Source organism: Protopterus annectens, chromosome 3.part0 (genome assembly GCF_019279795.1).
Source record: "Protopterus annectens isolate FY-2018-M chromosome 3.part0, PAN1.0, whole genome shotgun sequence".
Taxonomy (NCBI): Eukaryota; Metazoa; Chordata; order Ceratodontiformes; family Protopteridae; genus Protopterus; species Protopterus annectens.
Window position 1 is genome coordinate 357,989,512 of NC_056731.1, and position 21,995 is coordinate 358,011,506.

Consider the following 21,995-nt stretch of genomic DNA (forward strand, 5'->3'; position numbering starts at 1 on the left):
AGTAGTTTTTTATGCACCTTTAAGAGACATCTTTGATGAAGGAAGGATATCACTAACTGCAACACATCTACCAGCCTGGATATGTGCATCTACAAGCTCAGCTGTATCCCTCTGCATCTTGTTGAGGGAGCGGTTTCCAGTCTGATCATAAATGTCCACGTCAAAGTCAAAGGTAAAATCATTATGCAAGCCCTGAATACACATGATAGCTTTATTAACATTAATAATCTTACCAAGACACTGTGACTCTTTCCTTAGACAGTTTCTGAGTGCAGTGCCAGTTTGTCTAATCATAGAGTTACTATTTATGAGGTTGTTTCCATTATTTTCTGTTTTGATTTTAAGGATGGGTTTAGCAGTCATGCAATAACCTCTTCTGTGTTCTTTCTGACCCTTACCCCACTGGCTTTTCACTGCTTGTCATCGCTCCGGCCAATTTTTATATTTTATTTTATTTATTTTACATTTGTTGACCGGGCTAGTCTAACTGGATATATGTCCATTTTCAGTAGAGGCCAGAGGAGAAAAGCTCCAAGACATAAGAAAAACAAACAAAACATTTTTATACATATAGTCCATGCGAAAAAGTGGAAATACAAAATAATTACATAAGTATACAACTGATTGGCAGGAATATTATAGCAAACAGTTTTTTGGCTACACAGAGGAAAAAAACAAATGGTTCTTTTTCAGTTTATATATATATATATATATATATATATATATATATATATATATATTTATAAAAAAAAAACAAAAAAGATATTAATGTACATAAGTTAAACACAGCATAGTAAGGAGGTACAAAAAAAGAGAAAAAAATGTTTAGTCAAGTAAAATATAGAAGGTAGAGGTCTAAGAAAAAAAGATTTCAGTTAGGGAGTAAAATAGGAAAAAAGGAGAATTCTCCATGATTATTCAATCTTGTAGTATGTCCTGCCTGTACCGCTATATTCACTTTGCCTGCCATAGTGAACAGCACAGTGGCATGATTACTGGATGTTTTTACTTCCACTTTACTCATGCCTTCTGACTGCACAACATTCATTCTAGTGAATGAAACACAGTTTGGATGAAACAATCCTGAAGCAGAGCCTTTATGTCATTTGACCTTTATATTATGGGTGGAAGGCCAACCCAGTGTGCTTCTGGCATATTTTCATCCCCTAAGCATCACTATCTTTATCTTTCTATCCCATGTCCTCACCTTCTCTTCCAGTGTGTGACCATTGGCCCTCAGTGTTTCTGAAAGCCAGCATCATGCCAGTTCAGCAAAGTTCTCTTCCTTCTACCTCAAATGGAACTTCCAGTTTATGTATTTTGGTGGCTCGCCTTCTACATTCTTTGCCATTACTTTCCCTAGTTTTATGTTGCTTTCCTCTCTGATGTTACCCTTGAGCTGTTTCCTCATGCACCATTCCACTCCCCCACCATAGTTCTTTTTGTTGTGTCATGTACTGAAGGGCTACTGCATCTTATCCTCTCTTTTTATGTTATTCTTGCTGCTCTGCCTTCCTTGTTTCAGCTCTCCCATTTTCTTCTGTATATTTCTAATATTGTAAATCAGTATTCTTTGGTTCTTTGGGCGGCCATGGTGGTGCAGTGGTTAGCATTGTCACCTCACAGCAAGAGGTTCACCGGTTCGATTCTCGGCTGGGGTGCCTTCTGTACGGAGTCTGCATGTCCTCTCTGTGGTCGCGTGGGTTTCCTCCAGGTGGTCCGGTTTCCTCCCACATCCCAAAGACATGCTGCAGGTGGATTGGAAACTCCAAATTGGCCCTAGGTGTGAGTGTGTGTGTGTGCACCTTCCATGGAAGGTTGGGCGCCGGGCTGGCAACTCGATACCGTAAAACTCCACTGCCAATCATGAGCAGACAGGTGATCCGCTGTGGCGACCCCTAACCGGGAAAAGCCAAAAGAAGAAGTATTCTTTGGTTCTTTGCCACCACCATCACCCCTCACTTATATTTTTAATCCATTTCCATGTACCTCCTCCTTTGTCAGTGCATAGCTGGGGTATTTGGAAGTATAACACCATATTCCAGGATGCAGCCCCTCCAACCATCAAAAGAGGAGCCATGGCAGATCAAACACTACTGTTTCAATGTAGCTTAACTGTGGTACTGAAGTCATACTATTCACTGTGGTGATTAAGCACCTTAACGTGAGCAAATAATTTAAAGTGAACAACTGAGAAATTTGTTTCTCATGTTTAAAATTAGAACAAGAATCTTCTGGTCATAAATATATAAATAAATGATTCCAAAAAAAGTGGACACTGTGGCATGTGCCTGGCTATGCTCCTCCTCCTTATTCTCCTAGTTTCCCCGAAATGTGGATTCTGTCACCCCCACTCTTGCTCAGTTTTTGAAGTACACTTCTGGAGCTACACGTGAACTTCAGCATGGCTGCCCCTTCGGGTTAAGGTTACATTCTATTCTTAGCATGGAATTTCACCTTTTGCTATGCATCCTTCACTCCGTCACTAAACCACGGTTCTTTTGTCTACTGCATAAGCTATTATTTGAACTCACTGATCCTTTTCTTCATGACTGTGCTGTTTAAATGGCAAAGGATGCATTTCTGAAACTGTTACTGTGCACACTGGTTCCCTGCATTTCCCTAAAATACCTGGCTCCCCTGTCTTCTTCACAGACTGAACTTATTAAAACGCCATTTGTACCCACAATGTTTGAGTGCAGCTATCTGATTATGCCCACTTTAAGTGATTATCTGGCCCATTCTGTCAAGGGTCAACCAAAAGACTGTTTTTGCAATCATGAGACTTCTCTGACCTATTCCCTATCTGATTCTCTTGGTGAGGGAATCACTGATCACCAACTCATCCCCCTCCCATTAGAAAACCAGTGCTAGCCCTCCCCTATTTTACCTGCTAAACTAGTTATTTTTCCTGTTGTGCTACCAAAACCTTCCCTTCTTTCTCATAATGCAACAATCCTTTGTTTATTTTTAGATTATTTTATGTTATTCATTTGTTAATCAGATAAACCTTCTAGGCCTGTTTCTTTACAGGGTTGTCCAGGGAGTACTGTCTGGTTAAGTGACTAAACCAGAGTCGCACTGTAGGTAGAAAGAGACTGAAAGTTGCAGTCACCGGACTATGGATGAAGCTCATTAGCCGGTTACAGCATTAACTCTCTGTGGTACAAAGTAGATTGTACTGACCAGGGTTCGCTTGTTTAGTTCCAGAGATGTGAACTCATTTTAATTTACATCCTCGGGTATCAAGTCCAAGTCTGCTATTCCTACCTGTCCTATACCTACAAACTTTGCAGCTCTTCCATTTTGTTTCACAGGCTCACAGCACTACATAATTATCCAAAGTCTAGCATAGGTCTAATGCTGCTCGTCCCTCTACCCCCATTTGTAGGTCCTTTCTCTCCTTTTAGTCATGATCATTTCTCCTTGCATGTTTTTGCTGCATTTATTCTACCTGCCTCAGTCCATACTTCATTCGTCTTGGCAACCTTCTGGTCCATCTCCTGTGTATATCCACTAGATTTTTGGCTTCCCTTGTCTACTACCTCTCTTCTCTCGGTAATTAACTCAGCATACTTTCTGGTTGTGGAGGAAGCCTCATTGCCCTACCTTTTCTACTACCTCTATTCCCTTCTGGCCTTCTGTGTCCTGCTAATAGCTGGTCTTCATTACCTCTGTGCCTGGGCTTGCCTGTCTATTTCTTTCCCCCTATCTTCTGGTTTTCACTATCTCTGCTCATATCATTGCTGTTTCTTGTCTTTATCTTACTACATGCCCTCATTGACTTCTCCGTCCCTTTTTCTAACCTCCCCCCTCAACTGTGGCTGTTCTTCCTGCACTACATTATCTCTCTGAACATCCTCAGCAGGTCCATAAACCAGTGTTTTGTGATTTCTTTTCTCCTAAAAGCTCTGATTACCCCTTCTGTCCCCACATCCCTCAGCCATACCACCTACTAGAGTATCTGAGTCCTTGCCCTCCACTTTGTCCTTCTCATTTTTACATACCTTATTCATCTTCCATTTTTTAGACTGTGTTTCTAGCCCCCCCCCCACCTTACTGATGTAATGGCTGAGCTAGAGAAAATTGTTGATAAGCTAGTGGACTTCATCAGTACTATGGCTAAGTTGACACATGGTAGAAAATGCTTTACATAAACTACTCATGCATCACTAACTTAGAAGCCAAAACTGGCATCCCTGGTTGCAGACATCTTAGCTTCACATGGCTACACTGCACTGTTAGAAGACATTGAGAAGTGGTCCTAGAAGAAGTATGTTAACTTCAGTGGGATTCTGGAGAAGTCTGTGATCTCACTGTTCCAATCTAAAGGGTCTTTGTGTAAAGAAGGGCATATTCCAGGGACTGACTCCTTCCACTTAGAAAGAGCTCACCATACACTGGTCGCAAGCTGTCCTGGAGATGGATTCATAATTTCTTGTATACTTCCTTTATTGGTTTAGATAACCAGTGTGGCTCCCACATTTGGTATGGCAGAGGGAAGAGGCATGAGGTTGGACAGTAACATTCAGTTATAAAAGATGGTCTATGTTTATGTAGGGTTATCGCAGTAGAGGCCTAACAAAAGTTCAGGAAAGGAACCAGAAAGGGGTGTGGGGTTAATAATATGTTTAAGGCGAATGACAATAAAAGTACTGCAAGCTTTAATGAACGCTGGGCAGAATCCAAATAATTTGCTTTACCAAAGCTAGGGATGTGTCATTTATTTACTTCTGTGACAGTGAATGAGCCAAAGGACAAAGAAAAGATGTAATCAAAGGCCACCTGACATGCAAAGTCAATAGCTAATGCTTCAGCTACTGCAAGCAGAACTTAAAAGTGTGGTTCACTGCAGTTTTACTAGAAAAGTTTAGTTTGGCTGTAAGGTTATTTATTTTCAGCCAATGCCTCTTAAGGTCTGAAGCCTTTGTATTAGGAAGATGGCCTACGGCTATTCTGACTAAGGTTTTACATTTTTTTCATCTAGACGCAGAAATCTAACATCTACCATAGTTATTTAAGGCTATGAAAATTGCCTATACTTTTTCCTTATACTTATTTTCAGCATTCATCTAAAGGGCTGCACTGCCAAAACTTTCTTTTTTTTTAATTTCTACAAATCTTTTGGGTATCTATTACCGTGACGGGAATGGACTCCATTCCTAAGTCAAAGTACGATTAAAGCTTATGAAATTAATACTGTTTCAATCTTTGATGTCAGCCAGAAGTGCTCTTCACAGCACCCACAATGTGCCCAGTGATGACTCCTTCTGTAATTCATATGGAGTTACATGTATTGGTAACATATCTAAATATGACTGCAGATTATTTTTATAAGACCTGTTGCTCCTACTACTATTGGAACTGTCTGGGTATCTTTCTTCTACATTGCTCTCATTTCTGCCTGAAGATCCTGATATTTTATGACTTTGTGTCTCTCTGTACACAAGACAATGTAGTCACTGAGTGTGGCAATTTCAATGATTGATGCTACTTTTGCCTTCTTTTCTTGGACCACTGTATCCAGTTTTCTAGTATCTATCTTTTAAACTATTGGTAATGGGTGATCCCATGTGATGTAGACTTCATCATTTTCTATGATGCTTTGTGGCTCACATTTCCAGTGTCAGCCACTTCATTACCATAATGTTTGCACAATCCCCAGTGCAACAGTCTTGCCACATTATTACGCCTTTCAGTATACAGTCCTTCTGCCATTAGTATGTTACAACCAGCACCGAGGTGTGCAACTGTTTCCAATTTGGTTTTACAAAACCTACATTTGTCTGTTTCTCCTATATGTTCAATGGACTTTATAAACCAACGTGTATGCAGCACACTATCTTGGGCCGCCAATATTAACCTTTCATCGCTTGGTTTGAATTCACCTCTCCTTAACCATTCCTGCAACAATCTCCTTAACCATTCCTGCATTTGTTTCTGATCAACATAAGGTTCTTCCAGATGTTTTCTATATTTGCAACTATATTTATGCAATTTCCACATTTCTTGCCTTCTCATCTGGTCCTTCACCTTATATTCTTTATTTTGCTTTTTGGCACATCAGTTGCTGCCTGATTTTTATCTTCTACTGGTTTGATTTCCATTCCTGCTTGACGCCAATATGCTTCTGCTAGATTAAGCAGAGAAGTCATCTTAGATTTATTCTCATCATGTTTCAAAACTTTCACTACATTTGGGTCTTGTGAGGTCAGCAGCTATGTGTGGAGTCCCATGACTGCAGATCTATATATGTAATCAATTTCAAGGAGGCCCACCCTCCCTCATAATGGAGAGTATATAATCTTGGTATGCACTGATTTTTATGAATCATTTGTTAATCATGAAGCATCCTTCTTGTTTTCCTATCTAATCTATCCAACACGTTTTGGGGCTAGTCAGTCACTCCAAAATTGTAAGTTAGGACAGGAAGAGTAAATCGGTTTATAGTTTGGATTTTGTTCCGAGATGTCAGTGCTGTTTTCAGGATTAATTTAAGTCTTCTGAAGTATTCCTAAGTTTTATTCATATTTGTTCATGTTTTATTGCTGATCCTTCATCAGTTCCCAAATATTTATACACTCTTTCTTGCTCAAGTTCTTGTATATCACATTCTTACCCCAAACTGATGTTTTCCTGCTTTAAAGGTTGCTTTTGCACATTTATCAAGACAAAATGACATTCTTACATCATCTGAAAAAGTTTTGACAACTTGCAGTTGTGCTTTCAGTTCCTCATCTGATGAGCTATACAGTTTTAAATCATCGACAAAGAGATGATGAGAAGTCTTTACACTTTTGTTGTTTTCTAGGAGCCAAATTACAGCCATGGCCTAATCTGTTAATTTATTTATTTTTTATTTATTTATTTACATTTGTTAACTGGGAGTGTCCGACTGGACGTAGGTCCATTTTCAGCGGAGGCCGGGGAGAAAAGCTCCACATTTAAAATAAACAGACAGTAGTTACATTGGATTACATAGCGATTAACAATTTAACATAGCAATTAAGTAAACAGCTTAATGGGTTAAAGACAAGGCAGAAGAGCAATGGTGACAAAGAATCACCCTGGAATATCTCCCTTTGAATTTTTATCCCTGGGATAATAATTTGTCCTTTATTATGGCTTAATTGCAAAGTGGTCTGCCACTGTTTCATGGTCACCGTAATGTAGTCGATCAGTGTATACATTTTAAGCACTCTTTTATCCATGAATGTAGGAGACTATCAAATGCGGTTTTGTAGTCAATCCATGCCATACTTAGATTCTTCCCCTTTTTACAGTTCTCCACTATGACTTTATTTCACAAATGTTCTTTTATTCCATATGACTTTCTTTTATTGCCCTTTTGTTCTACTGCCATAATTGAGTTTTCTTCTAAATGACTATAAACTCAGTTGGCATCAATTCCCGTGTATAGTTTATATGTTGTCGAAAGGCAAGTTATAGGTCTATAATTTTTAGGGTAGCTTGCAGGTTCACACTTAAGTAGGAGCATTGTTTCCCCTGTTGTTAGCCAGGTTAGTGTCTGTTCCAGGTGTGCATATAAATAGTTCTTACTCATGGCTAAATCTTCGTGCTTAGTACTTTTAGCCAAAAGCTAGGTACTGTGTCTGGGCATGGGGTTTTCCATTAGAGGCTGACTGTCAATTAATCCCATTTCATGTCCTGTACCTTTAAATGTCTTATTCTTTCTTTAACTTTTTCTATCCATTTAGCATCTTTGTTATGTTCCACAGGATCTTCATAGATACTTCTCCAAAATGTATCTATTTCTTCTTTTTTTGGCGGTCGTTCAGTTCCTTTTACCTTGTTTCCCAATTCTCTATAAAACTTGTCTGGGTCATCAATAAATTACTTATTTTGTACTTTTCCTTTATATTTATCTTCGTACCTTCTAAGTTTTTCTGCCTGTGCTGAAATTCTTAGTTTATTTGCAATGGAGCATGACAGATCCTGATCTGTTCTAATACTGTGCATTGCTCTTGTCACATCTGTCTTTCTTAGTATTTTTGTTGATAATTCCTCTCTTCTAACAGTGACACTTCTTGTCTTAACTTTTTTAGAGTTTTCTATATTTGATATTTCCATGATGGCATTCAATTTCTCCCCTTCCATTCCCTCACTACCCCGTGTTCTTGTGGTAGAACTTCATCAGTTATTAATTTAGCTGCACAGTAATATATCCTGTTAACTTCTGTTATAGCTCATCGATCTCTATGAACAGTCCTAATTACTGTGTTCATTTGTTTTATCAGACTTCTGACTTTTTGGGTTTTATTAACCTTCTGCAGTCTATTTATTTTATTGATAGTAATATATGTATGTCTATTAAATTAACCAACTCTTCTCTTAGCCCATTTTCTTCCAAACTGAAGACAGATCCCTTCTTTTCCATTTCCTGCAGGCATTCTGTAGAAGGTTTATAGCATCTTCCTGTGGCACATTCTCTTCAAGTTCATCCTGTGCCATCCATTGCTCTGTCATATGGGAACTCACTGGCCAATCACTGCTCAACACTGACTGCATCAGAGTTTCCACAGTTTCCTGTTCCTTCCCTTGCTGTCTAGTTTCAAGTGAACATTTGTACTGGTTTGCTGTGGAAGGATCCAAATTATCTTCATATGGCGCCTGACCAATTGCTTCCTGTTCCACTGGTTTCCCCTTAATTTGGATATCCATTGCTCAATCCTGCAGAGCCTCTTCTCTTCAACGTGGAACAGCCTGCATTGAACAGAAGAGGCTTCGCTTTGCAATTTTTGATTGGCTCGTATATCAATATACGAGCCAATCAAAAATTGCAAAGCAGAGCCTCTTCTGTTCAATGCTGAACAGAGGGCTGTTCTGCATTGAACAGAAGAGGCTCTACTTTGCCATTTCTGATTGGCTTGTATGCCAGCATATGAACCAATCAAAAGTTGCAAAGTGGAAGGGCTGTTCCACATTGAGTAGAAGTGGCTCCGCTTTGCAATTTTTGATTGGCTTGTAAGTTGGTATACGAGCCAATCAAAATTGCTGGTTGCCTGAGTTCTGGATAATGGGAACTCTACTGTACTTATATTTATACAATTTTATTAATAATCCCACATCTTTTTCATTTATCCACTGTAACACTTTGTGCAACCTTAATGAAGCAGTATATATCACTGGGTTAATTAACCCTAAACCTACCTGTTTACTTATATTCAAAACTTCTCTTTTTACTGGGTTTAATCTAGGACTCCATATAAATGAAAAAAAATATCTGCAATAATTCCTTTTTCAAACACTGTTGGCAACAGAAATACAGTTAAGTATGTTTTTTTTCTCATCAGTACTGAATTTATCAAATAAACTTTTTTTCTGAATGATAATTTATGTTCTTGAGAAAAGACAGGTTTGTTTTATTTTTCTGTTCCATTTTCCCCATAGAATTCTATATTTATCTTTATTGCCAAATTTTATACCAAACACATACATTTCATTCATTGTAAAATATATACCCCCTATTTTCATTACATCACCTAAGCCTATACTTTTGTCTTTATTTAAAGCCAAGCCTATCAACTCTAGACACTCATTTTTGCAAATTATTACTTCTTTATCCAATTTTTCTTTGCAATTATTATAATGTCATCTGCACATGTTAACCAAATTGGAATTCTTAACCTTTCAGGTGTTGAATTACAGACTGAAGGAGGTGGGGTATATAACACCTGAAAGGTATTTCATATACTATCACAGTCATAACCAATGAAAAAAGTGTACAACTCATTGGACATCCCTGTCTTACACCAATCTTTATATGCACTTCTTGGCTTAATCAGTCATTTACAAGCATTTTAATGTATTACTACCACATGCTGGCATACATAATTTCCTAACTTTCTCACTTATTTTATGTGCAATTGTATCAAATGCCTTATCAAGACCTCCTATCATTATTTTCGCTTTTTCTTTTCTATTCATAATTTCATCTACAGTTTCTCTATCATTAGCAATTCCTGACAACCCTTCCCCTTTATACCATGCATACTGTCTTCCATATTTTCCACTTTAGTTCCAAACATATTTTGTATTACTTTCATAAAGGTCCTATAGTCATTAATATTCAATACTACAAGTCCCCAACTTTTTAACAATTGTCTTTGATCTTCCTTTTCCCATATGAATTTAAGTATTCCACTACATACTTCTTTATACATAAAACCTTCATTTAACCATAAATTTAAATCTCTGAAAATATTTTTTTGCCAATCTCTTAAATTTGTATACAGTTCATACCCTATTCCATTTGGCCCTGCAGCTGAATCGATATTTACCTGCCCTAATACTTTATTTAGTTCACATAAAGAAATCTCCTTTTCCAACTCCTTGTTCTCTTTTTCTATTAACTTTTTTATTTTCCATGTTTTGTTCATTACCTTCTTTTTTCTTTAAGCATTTCTTGTACATATGGTGCTACACCATTCATAATTTTTCCCCTAGTTCTATTTCTCCTTTTACATTTTTTATTTCTCTCATTGCACTGCCATATTTCTGTACTAATCTGCTTAAGTAACTCAATACATCTTCTCTTTTTCCTTGTAAAATGTTTGTTTATAAAACAATTCTTGCATTTTTTCATGATTTCTTTCAGATAACTATTTTTTCTTTATCGAAGTACTTTCTATCATTATTTTCATCAAAGTACTTTCTATCATTATGTTCTAAATCTTCCAATGCATCATTTATCTTTGTTTATGTTTTTCTTTCTCTACTTTTCTCACATCACATTTTTAATATTTTTCCTTAAATATCACTCAGCATTCTGACCAATTTTTATAAAATGTTCTCATAGTAATATGATCATTCCCTAACTATATTACTAATGTCTTTCCTTCTTCATTCCATGCTTTCTCATTTATCCTTTTTATCATTATTCCTTCTTTTCCTTTATCTATGGCCATATTGCAAGATGATCAGAAAATTCTGTTTCAGCTACCTCCCCTTCTACTATAACTAAACCTTCTGATGCTATAATCTATTTCAGTTCTATACATACCCCTTTTGTAAGTCCATGACTTTTTGTTACAAAGTGTTAACTTACCATATTTTATAACTTCAAACAGCTTTCTTATATCATTTCCTTTCTTTTTTACACTTGTCTCTTAAATCACAAAGTCTGCTGTTATAATAATATAATATTCGTATGTATTGCTACATAGTCTATAACCTGAAATAAACTTTCTCTTTCTCTAGTTAGTACAAGCATACAATGTTATATTTCTATATACTTGTTCTTTCCATTTTAAATCAACAATGGTTTAATTTTCCCATGTTTGCTAAGTTATATTGAATATACTTACTGTATTTCTACAAATACGGTTATTCAGAACATCTCTCATTTCTCAAATTCCTTATTATCTTTCCTCCCCATAGTTTCTCTGTAGTCTATCTTCATTTGTTAAAAATCATGCGTTTTCTAATATAATTACATCTACATCACATGTATTACACCACTCCAAATCCCTATTCTTTTCACTAGATACTTAATACTATCCACATTTACAGAAAACACTCTAAAATTTTCATTTTCCCTTTTCCTTAGCTTCATGGTTTCATAAGTTCATGGCTAATTACTAGGCTAGCTACTTTAATGGGCCATTCTAAGTCTAGCCAATTTCTCTCCCAAAGGTGAGAATCAAACACTGTACCTTACATCTGTGACTCAAACACCTTAACCATTCACCAAATTGCAACCATTGTTTATATTCTTTTTCATCCATTTCCTTACTTTTTTCTTTTGTACTAATCCTTTTAAATTTTCTTTGTCTATCTTTTATCCTTTTGCCAATGGAATTTTCTTTTCTTTTATGATCTCCCAATTTATGTATTTTTCATTACTTATTTCAGATCCTTCTATGCCCTCTTTATTTTTTTCTCATTTAATTTTTCTTCAGTTTCTACTGCTTCTAAATTTTTTCTGTTTGTTCATTTTCTTCCATTTCCTTTTCTTATTTTCATTTTTACATTTCATCCATAAATGTCCAATTTCAATTCACATTTTTTTTGCATAATGTCCCATTTCCCCACAAATATAATCCCCTTCATTTCAACAAAAAACATGTTTTTGGTTGTAAAAAGTTACACATTTATCATGCTTTGTATATGTATAATTTGTCTCTATTTTAACACAGTATTACAATCCAATCCATCAGTCCATAAACCCCTTTTATCATAAACTTTTGCAATGTCCAGTTCTTCGTTAAATAAAGTTTGCAAATGTCATTTCAAAGTCTCTTTTTCCAAGCCTGCTCGAAACTACATGAATTTTTTTTTTTTGTTTCGCTGTTAAATGATTTTATCCCATAAAGATTTCATGTCTTGCTAGGCCGCCTTCACAACTTAAATGGAAACAGAAAGTGCTCATGCAAAATGGGTCCCACTCACAGCAAAGACAAGTAGGGGAAGTTCCCCAATGCCCTGGCCAGATTTCCTATAGTACTACAAATACCACCTCAGGTCTTCCCTGAAAATGTGAATAACCCAGTCAACAAAGGATAAATAATACAAATAAATAAAAATAAATGTCTATACTAGCTAGATTTGCATATTTGTTTTAATGACAGAAGGAGAAAGTAGTTACAGTTCCAAAAAATCTATTTCTATATTTTCTCTTGAAGGTGTATAGATATTTTACCTGTCTCTCTATGTCTTGGTTTATACAGAATTTGCAAGAATATATCCTGTTTGAAGAAAACATTGTCTACCAAGTCTGCCTGAATATTATATTTAGCCTCTATGCAGCTGTATCTCTGTAACATCTGTGCCATTCTTTCATCTGTCGTTGGCATCCTTGGCCCACCTCCCCAAAGTATAATGTACCACATCCATGAGCAGTATGTTCCACATCTCACATAGGCTCCCGTATTCCATCGCTCTGTAAACTAAAACTTCCTTAAATACAGATGGAAAAATATACCCTTCAGCTGACATTCTTGCCCCCTTCTCTGTCACTCTCTGTGTTCTTCATTTTTAATTATCCCCTTCCCACATGTTCTCTCTCTCTCACAATATAGTATATCCAGACAATTGCATCCCCACTTTTGTCTTCTATTTTCTTTCACAAGAACCCATGCCAAGGTATGTGCTTATATTAATGGTCCACCACTCTCTTCATCATTCTAGAAACAGAACTACAAGCCTCCTACCAGAGGTACCTCCCTCTATGTGCATTCTAACTAGAGCATGACATACTGCTCTGCACATTACCTTAGCAGTGTCTTACACTATAGGATAAAAGGGCCCTGTTACACTTCAAACCACTCCCTAAGACATGTAGTCCATCACTTTGGTCACCATGTCAATGAACTTTCACACTGTAACATATATGATACAACCTAGGGATAATGATGGCCACAAGGGTCACCTCCCAATGCAGGTGTATTTCATGTAGACCATCCCCAACAAAGTGCATAGGGTTGCACTGCTCTGCATTCTGTCCCAACTGTAACTTGCAACAGTTCTTATTGTAAATAATAGTTCCAAGCAATTTAATAGTTTGAGTGTCATACAGGCCAAACTGTCTAATGCTATGGAGACATTTGACATAAAATGGCTAAAGAGGACTAGTGGCAGCACTTACCTCTATGGCATTCCACTGTGTCGATGAATGAAGTAAAGTTACTGAGCCCAACATCCTGAAATGGAGATGCATTACACAGCACCTCCCCCATCTCAGGAATAAGCAGGGTATCTTTAAACTTATTCTGGGGCTAACTTACCTACTCCTCCTCCAGAATGAGGGTACAGCCACAGCCTGAGGATGCATATTATCCTGTGTAGATCTGGCATTGATGGTTGAAAAACTAAACTGCCTTAAAACTACCATAAATTATATGAAAACATTAAAATATACTTAATCAAAATTATACTTACCCCTGCTCCAAAGAAGAAGTGAGCCCAACACTGCCAGGCTTACACTTTCAGACAATATGCCATATCTAGGTTCTTAAACCCATAGAAGCAGTATCTCTCCCTAAGACATCCATGTGCTGACACAACCTTTGGCCTCACTTTGTAAATCTTAGCACATGGTTCATCTACAAATAAAAAGTCTTCACATTTAACATTTCATTGGCAAATGAGTTCGTTCCTCATTCAGGGAAATGTGTGCCAGTTGTCATTTTTCTCAAAACTCAAACTCCTACCTTAGTCACGGACTTTTGGCCCAGCAACATTTCTACCATCATTAGTTAAGATGATGGCGAAATTAGTATTAATATAAGTTGTAACCAAGCTTCTAACACAAGAGGTTATAACATGACCCCCCCCCCCTTGCTAGTGTTCATTCCTACATACTTGAGAGTTGCCCAGTACATTACATGTAAAGAGGTAGCTTGAAACATTTTTTTTTTTTATAGGAGTGCAAATTCCAACCTCCCCAGTTTACATATACCAACTCTACAGTTGGACAGCAGTGGAGAACAGAGAAAAATCCCCCAAACAGTGCATAGTTATGTTGGTTAACAAACCTTTTTTCCTCTAACACCAATGAGGAAGTGATTTTCAAAATTTTATGCATCAAGGACAAGGGAAGATCTTCAACCACTGACCTTAAGTCTAAAGCTGTCTGCAAGTGTTTTCTATACCCAATTACTTAAATATTTTCTTACTCAAAAATATTCCAATATTTTAATCTGTAGAACTTGTTTATGACAATAATCCACCAGCTATTGTCAGGTAAGACAGACAAGATATCACTTCAACTGATGGCCATTTTCATCTGTGCATATATGCAGATATTAATATTATAAATGTTTTACATGCCTCACACACCCACTCTTTTTCTGCACAGCATTTGCATCCTCTATAAAATTATACTTGCCAGTCTAACTAATATGGATGATATCCAAACCTGCCTTACACTTTAGAATTCTAACATATTAGCATTCAAGCTCCATTTACACTAAATCAATGTACAGCTCTTTCCACTGACCCATCACTGTCTGTCAAATCCATCTATATATTTAAAGGCTCAATATTATGGTTTGCCGCTCATCAGTATTTCCAGCAATCTGATAGATGCTCTTTTAATGTACACAAATTGGCCATTTTTACTAGTTTATTACTTTACACAACATGTTTGGGTCAGGGCTGAACAAGTTTAATCCAGTATTCCAGTTAACAAATAACCAAACAGGTGCTTGACCAGCGTTCCATTCAGAACGTCTTCCACTAAATTGCCTAGGATGAGCACAGGTTAACAGGTCTGTAACTGCTCAGTTATTTCCTACAATGTAAAATGAAGCTGCAATCAACAACCTCCACACTAGGCTTGAAGGACAAATTCACCACCCAGAAACAACTGTTTAGGATCCTTTAAATGTAGTTTGTCCATATATCTTGACCTTTATTTCCTCAAATGCTTTGACTTCCTGTTCTATTTCCTCCCAATCCACTTATTAGTATGACCCCATTACAGCTGCCCTCCCCTTCTGTGGTAGTATGCTGGCTTACCACTCCTTTGTCAATACAAACATAAAATTACTGAGTATTTTTTACATCTTGCATTCTAAACTCCTCCATCATGACTCCATGTATACACACTTTCCAGTAATGCAGCTTCCTGCCAATTTGTCTTGTATTTCTCACTGTCTCAGAAACATTTCTTTTGTTCATCTCATACCCCAAGCAATCCTTTCAGCAGGTTTTACTGACCTGCTGAATGAGCTTAGTTGCCTTTTTAAGTGACAACCTGACAGTCCTTTTCCACATCTCTCTATATGCATTCATCTTTTCACTTATATCTTTACTTAGGCCAGTTATCGCACCTTCCCAGACTTCCTTTCTTCTCATGACATCACTCATTTCATCATTCCTTCCTTCATTCTTTCTTTCCTTGGTAAAATGTTCTGAGTTCTCATTTCTTGTCACCCCTCAATACTATTTTTCATTCATAACAGACTAAAGACCTTCTTCTTGTAGGTCTTGGATATCTTTCTTCTGACACATCCCAGCACTGCGTCAGCAATGCTGAATTATACCTGGTGAGCTATTTGGAAACCACAAGACAGGAACATAAATTCTAACCAATCAAAGAAGAAAGTGAATTTCAGCTAGGGGGGGCTAACTTTCAGGGTGTAATGACCCCAGATTACATTGGAAAAAAATGCAGGGAGCACTGGCCCTAAACAAGAAGTGCATATTTCTTTCCCCCACCTTAAAGAAAACAAAAATTTAAAAAAAACTGGTTGAATGGAATTCCAATAACTTCTTTCATACAACCCTCTCTTCTTACTCATAAATTGTTTGGGTTCCTTGATGAACCATGCAGCTCAAGAATTACTGAGGACTAGTGGAACCCTTGCTTTCACCCTTAGGTTGAGGCTATATCATGACTCTCTGCTTCTCTACTCAGATTTTCACACTGTGCTCAAGTCCAGGTTTTAATCCTTCCTCACCATATGTTTGAAAATCTCCCAGCTCACAAATGGGACAAACATCTCTGTGGTTATTTATTGTCAACTGCTCGTCCATCAAGAATCTTGTTTTGCACCCTTATAATGTCTGTCTGACCTTCTTTTACATAATCACTAAACTTCATCCATAGTCCATTATATTGAATCCTGATCACAAAGTGCCATTCTGACACCTTACCTCTACCTGTCCTTTTATACACCCCAAATGAAGATGTCTCCACATCTGACTCCCGAGTAATTTTTTATGTTTGTTTTGCAATGTCTAGCTTTCCCTGCTGAAGTACAGATTGTAAATGATTTCCTTGGGTTTCTGGCACTACATATCCTCTCCCACTCACCAATCTTCTTTATTCCAGTGGTTGCCCCCTTTTCTCTTCTTCTTCTCCTTTCCTAGGTTATGTGCCTCCTCCTCCTCCTAGTTACTGCACTGAACATGCTTATCTTCTTCCATTTACTCTCAAAAGCTTCTTTCCTCATACTGTCTCCATGTTAACCAACCAGTTACCAGCTCTCCTTCTGCACCTTATCTGCAGCATGGTAGCTCAGTAGTTAAGTTATTGACCTCACAATTCCAGGCTCTGGGGTTCAATCCTGACTTCATCTCACTATCTGTGAAAAGTTTACTGGTCCACCCTGTATCTGAGTTGCATTTCTCTGAGTACTCATACACTGGTCATAGACCACTATATATTGCATTTACTCTAGCTCTTTCTAATTCATGCGGAACAGGGTCTGAAACAGACTGGTCTAGTTGTCTGTATAACAAATACATGAATAAAATTGAAAACTATCCCCTCCTCAGGACATACTCACCGTACTTTCAGTTAACTTATGTTCTTTAGCTTTACTCTGCTTACCCTCCTCTTTTAAGTGTATATCCTCTTCCTGATGCTGCCTGCTGATTCATTCCCCCCCCCATCTCCGACAGTTCTTTACATGCCAGTTTTCATCCTCTTCCCCTCTATCTCAAGAGAAAAACTCCACCTCTACACTACTCCCCTGCTGCACCATGTCTAACACTTTACATTAACACTCACTGCAGACTCATACACATTTATTTTGTCAGTAATCCCTTTTGCATTCATAATTCTCCATAGCTATCTGATCTTACCTTATAGCAAGTACAGTCTCCTTAAACCCCTATCACCTTGCTCCATCCCACTTTTCAGCCATACTGCACTTCATATTTTCTACACCTCATCCACTTTCCCTCATTTACATTTCATCAATCTCCCACCTTTACTTCATCCACTGCTCATCCATAACCCACCTCCACTTCCTGTGTTCATGCACCTATGTATACATTGCCACTTCATGCTTGAAAGCAAAAAATGATGTTGCTAAGTAGGAAGTAATGTCCCAAGGCTAGGATTAAAAATGCAGTAGTACTAATTACTTAGACACACAGGTAAGTGTCAAAATTCAATAAATAAATGATAACTATAAACAAGTTAACTTTGATCAATAGCAGGAGTCGTCATTTGCTGTTTCAACTCTGAAATCAAAAAACAACACAGCAAAGCAGCGTTCTGTTCCCAAGACAAAGTTTGCTCGGCAAAGACTTTGAAATAATGCTAACTTTAGCCTCTACCACCACATCCACAAAGCTCAAATTTGTTATAAAAACTAATTTTCCAAAGTGATATTTCAAAACACACCCGATTTCTAACCTAAATATAGCATTCATTTTCTTACCTTTTAAGACCTGTCTGTTTGAATTGCATCTATTTTTAAAAAATACATTGTGATACACCATTATAATAAAAGAAGAGTTGAACAAGGATATTTCATGTTAATTAATGACAATAAATAAATTAATTAAATTAATAAAGCCATCATTCTAGGTCCATAGGCTCATAAGTAAGTACTAGGCTCGCTGACCTTGCATGTCAATTTAAGCAGAGCCATTTTCCCTTTTTGAGCTTGAATTAACCTATTCCATTTGGTTAGAGTTTAGCCTTACCCATCCTATGCTTGATAATTACATAATACTCCTCATGAGAATAACTGAGATCAAACCGGAGATAATTTGAGTGGACCCATGCATGTGGTAAAGCATTTTGGAGCAGTCTCTGTCCATTATTAGTACAGGGGGACAGTCCTGAGGTAACTTTTTTGTTTCCTATCCATAGATCCAAGTTGGACTTAAAAATGGACAGGGAAGAACTTTGTTTTATGTGGTTGAGGATTCTGTTCCAGAGCAATGGCATCCTCTGCAAGATATGCATGTCCCTCCAAACTATTCTGTTAATGTTGCAGAAAAGGCAGAATAGGTTTAGTTCCCCAAGTATTTCTGATGCCACTTGAATTGCTGATGTGCAATAAATCCATCAGTAATGGGTTGGAGGATGCCTTGTATGCCAGACACAGGTCACCTCTCAGCAGTCTGTAGAATACTGAATATAGTGACAGGGATGTGAGCCAGTCCCATGTAGGACATGTTGTTTAGGCTTGTATCCTTTTAGCAAGGTATCTCTGTAGGCATTCCAGTTGTTGTATGTGTCTGGACAGATACATGCCGGAGGGGGGCATTATATTCAATGACTGGCCTAATGAGAGTTGATTAAAGTTGGACAATGACATCCCTATATCGAGACACAATCCTTTTGTTGATAAGCTGTGCCATGTACAATGACTTTCTTACACCAATGGACACGTTAGTCAAAAGGTAGATAGGTCACTGTCCACCTAAGTTTCCAATTCCCAAAAACCTGGGTCAACTTTCAGGATTATCAATAGACCTTTCAAAATAATTCCTGTTTCAGATGGTAATATACTCCTACCATCAATAGCTCAAGTTTGAATGCCAGGGTGTTTTCTGTTCTGTGCTGTTACAGCTGATATGAAGTAAGTGATTATCAGAGATTAGTAGAAGGGCTGATATTTTTTTCTGATTAGACAGATTCCCTAGGAAAGGGGAAGTGGTACTTACACTGACCCAATAAAATCTGGCCTGTACACCTATGAAAGTCCCCTGCTCAAGGGTAGGAGAAACCTTAATGCTGCTAAGGTAAAGTTTTCACAGTGTCGGTTATTGGATTTGAAATTGCTGGGGATATTCAAGAACAATAACACAGAATATCTGGTAAAAAGAAAAGCCACACAATAATATTCAGCAGACATTCCAGATGTCAGTTTACATGACCCCTTGGGAGTCTGTACAAAGAAACAAGACACCAGAGATAGTGATGTTTAATTGTTTTAGCACAGTCCTAAGCAAACAGTTGCATCAGATAAATAAGTATCACTCAAATATCAATAAACCTAAGAAAATCCAAGACTGGAGAAGAAGCAAGTGAAAGCAGGAACTAGCAAATGCGAAGGAGGTAGACAGCCAGCAGATTCACCTTCATCAGGGTAGTAACACAGTCGAGAGAGTGAATGGGAGTAAGGACAGCTGCAATCAGGGGAAAAGGGCATTAGAATAAATGGTCCGTGGCACAGAACAGCATTGCTTCACATGCACCCCCGCGGGCATTAGAATAAATGGTCCGTGGCACAGAACAGCATTGCTTCACATGCACCCCCGCGGGCATTAGAATAAATGGTCCGTGGCACGGAACAGCACTGCTTCACATGCACCCCCGCGGGCATTAGAATAAATGGTCCGTGGCACAGAACAGCATTGCTTCACATGCACCCCCGCGGGCATTAGAATAAATGGTCCGTGGCACAGAACAGCATTGCTTCACATGCACCCCCCGCGGGCATTAGAATAAATGGTCCATGGCACGGAACAGCATTGCTTCACATGCACCCCCGCGGGCATTAGAATAAATGGTCCATGGCACAGAACAGCATTGCTTCACATGCACCCCCGCGGGCATTAGAATAAATGGTCCGTGGCACAGAACAGCATTGCTTCACATGCACCCCCGCGGGCATTAGAATAAATGGTCCGTGGCACAGAACAGCATTGCTTCACATGCACCCCCGCGGGCATTAGAATAAATGGTCCGTGGCACAGAACAGCATTGCTTCACATGCACCCCCGCGGGCATTAGAATAAATGGTCCGTGGCACAGAACAGTATTGCTTCACATGCACCCCCGCAGGCATTAGAATAAATGGTCCGTGGCACAGAACAGCATTGCTTCACATGCACCCCCGTGGGCATTAGAATAAATGGTCAGTGGCACAGAACAGCAGTGCTTCACATGCACCCCCGCGGGCATTAGAATAAATTGTCAGTGGCACAGAACAGCATTGCTTCACATGCACCCCCGCGGGCATTAGAATAAATGGTCCGTGGCACAGAACAGCATTGCTTCACATGCACCCCCGCGGGCATTAGAATAAATGGTCCGTGGCACAGAACAGCATTGCTTCACATGCACCCCCGCGGGCATTAGAATAAATGGTCCGTGGCACAGAACAGCATTGCTTCACATGCACCCCCGCGGGCATTAGAATAAATGGTCCGTGGCACAGAACAGCATTGCTTCACATGCACCCCCGCGGGCATTAGAATAAATGGTCCTTGGCACAGAACAGCATTGCTTCACATGCACCCCCACGGGCATTAGAATAAATGGTCCGTGGCACAGAACAGCATTGCTTCACAGGCACCCCGTGCATTAGAATAAATGGTCCATGGCACAGAACAGCATTGCTTCACATGCACCCCCGCGGGCATTAGAATAAATGGTCCGTGGCACAGAACAGCACTGCTTCACATGCACCCCCGCGGGCATTAGAATAAATGGTCCGTGGCACAGAACAGCACTGCTTCACATGCACCCCCGCTGGCATTAGAATAAATGGTCCGTGGCACAGAACAGCATTGCTTCACATGCACCCCGCTGGCATTAGAATAAATGGTCCGTGGCACAGAACAGCACTGCTTCACATGCACCCCCGCGGGCATTAGAATAAATGGTCCATGGCACAGAACAGCACTGCTTCACATGCACCCCCGCGGGCATTAGAATAAATGGTCCATGGCACAGAACAGCACTGCTTCACATGCACCCCCGCGGGCATTAGAATAAATGGTCCGTGGCACAGAACAGCACTGCTTCACATGCACCCCCGTGGGCATTAGAATAAATGGTCCGTGGCACAGAACAGCATTGCTTCACATGCACCCCCGCGGGCATTAGAATAAATGGTCCGTGGCACAGAACAGCACTGCTTCACATGCACCCCCGCGGGCATTAGAATAAATGGTCCATGGCACAGAACAGCACTGCTTCACATGCACCCCCCGTGGGCATTAGAATAAATGGTCCATGGCACAGAACAGCACTGCTTCACATGCACCCCCGCGGGCATTAGAATAAATGGTCCGTGGCACAGAACAGCACTGCTTCACATGCACCCCCGTGGGCATTAGAATAAATGGTCCGTGGCACAGAACAGCACTGCTTCACATGCACCCCCCGCTAATAGAAAAGTGATTCCAGGTACACAAGATCTAGATGAAATACTGAGGGAGAGTGACAAGTCCCAGACAGGTACTTAAATGCAAAAACTAGTTTTTGACAGTTTGTACTGCACTTAAAATGTATGCAAGCTCACATGAAGTCATTATCTCACTAGTAGACAGTGATT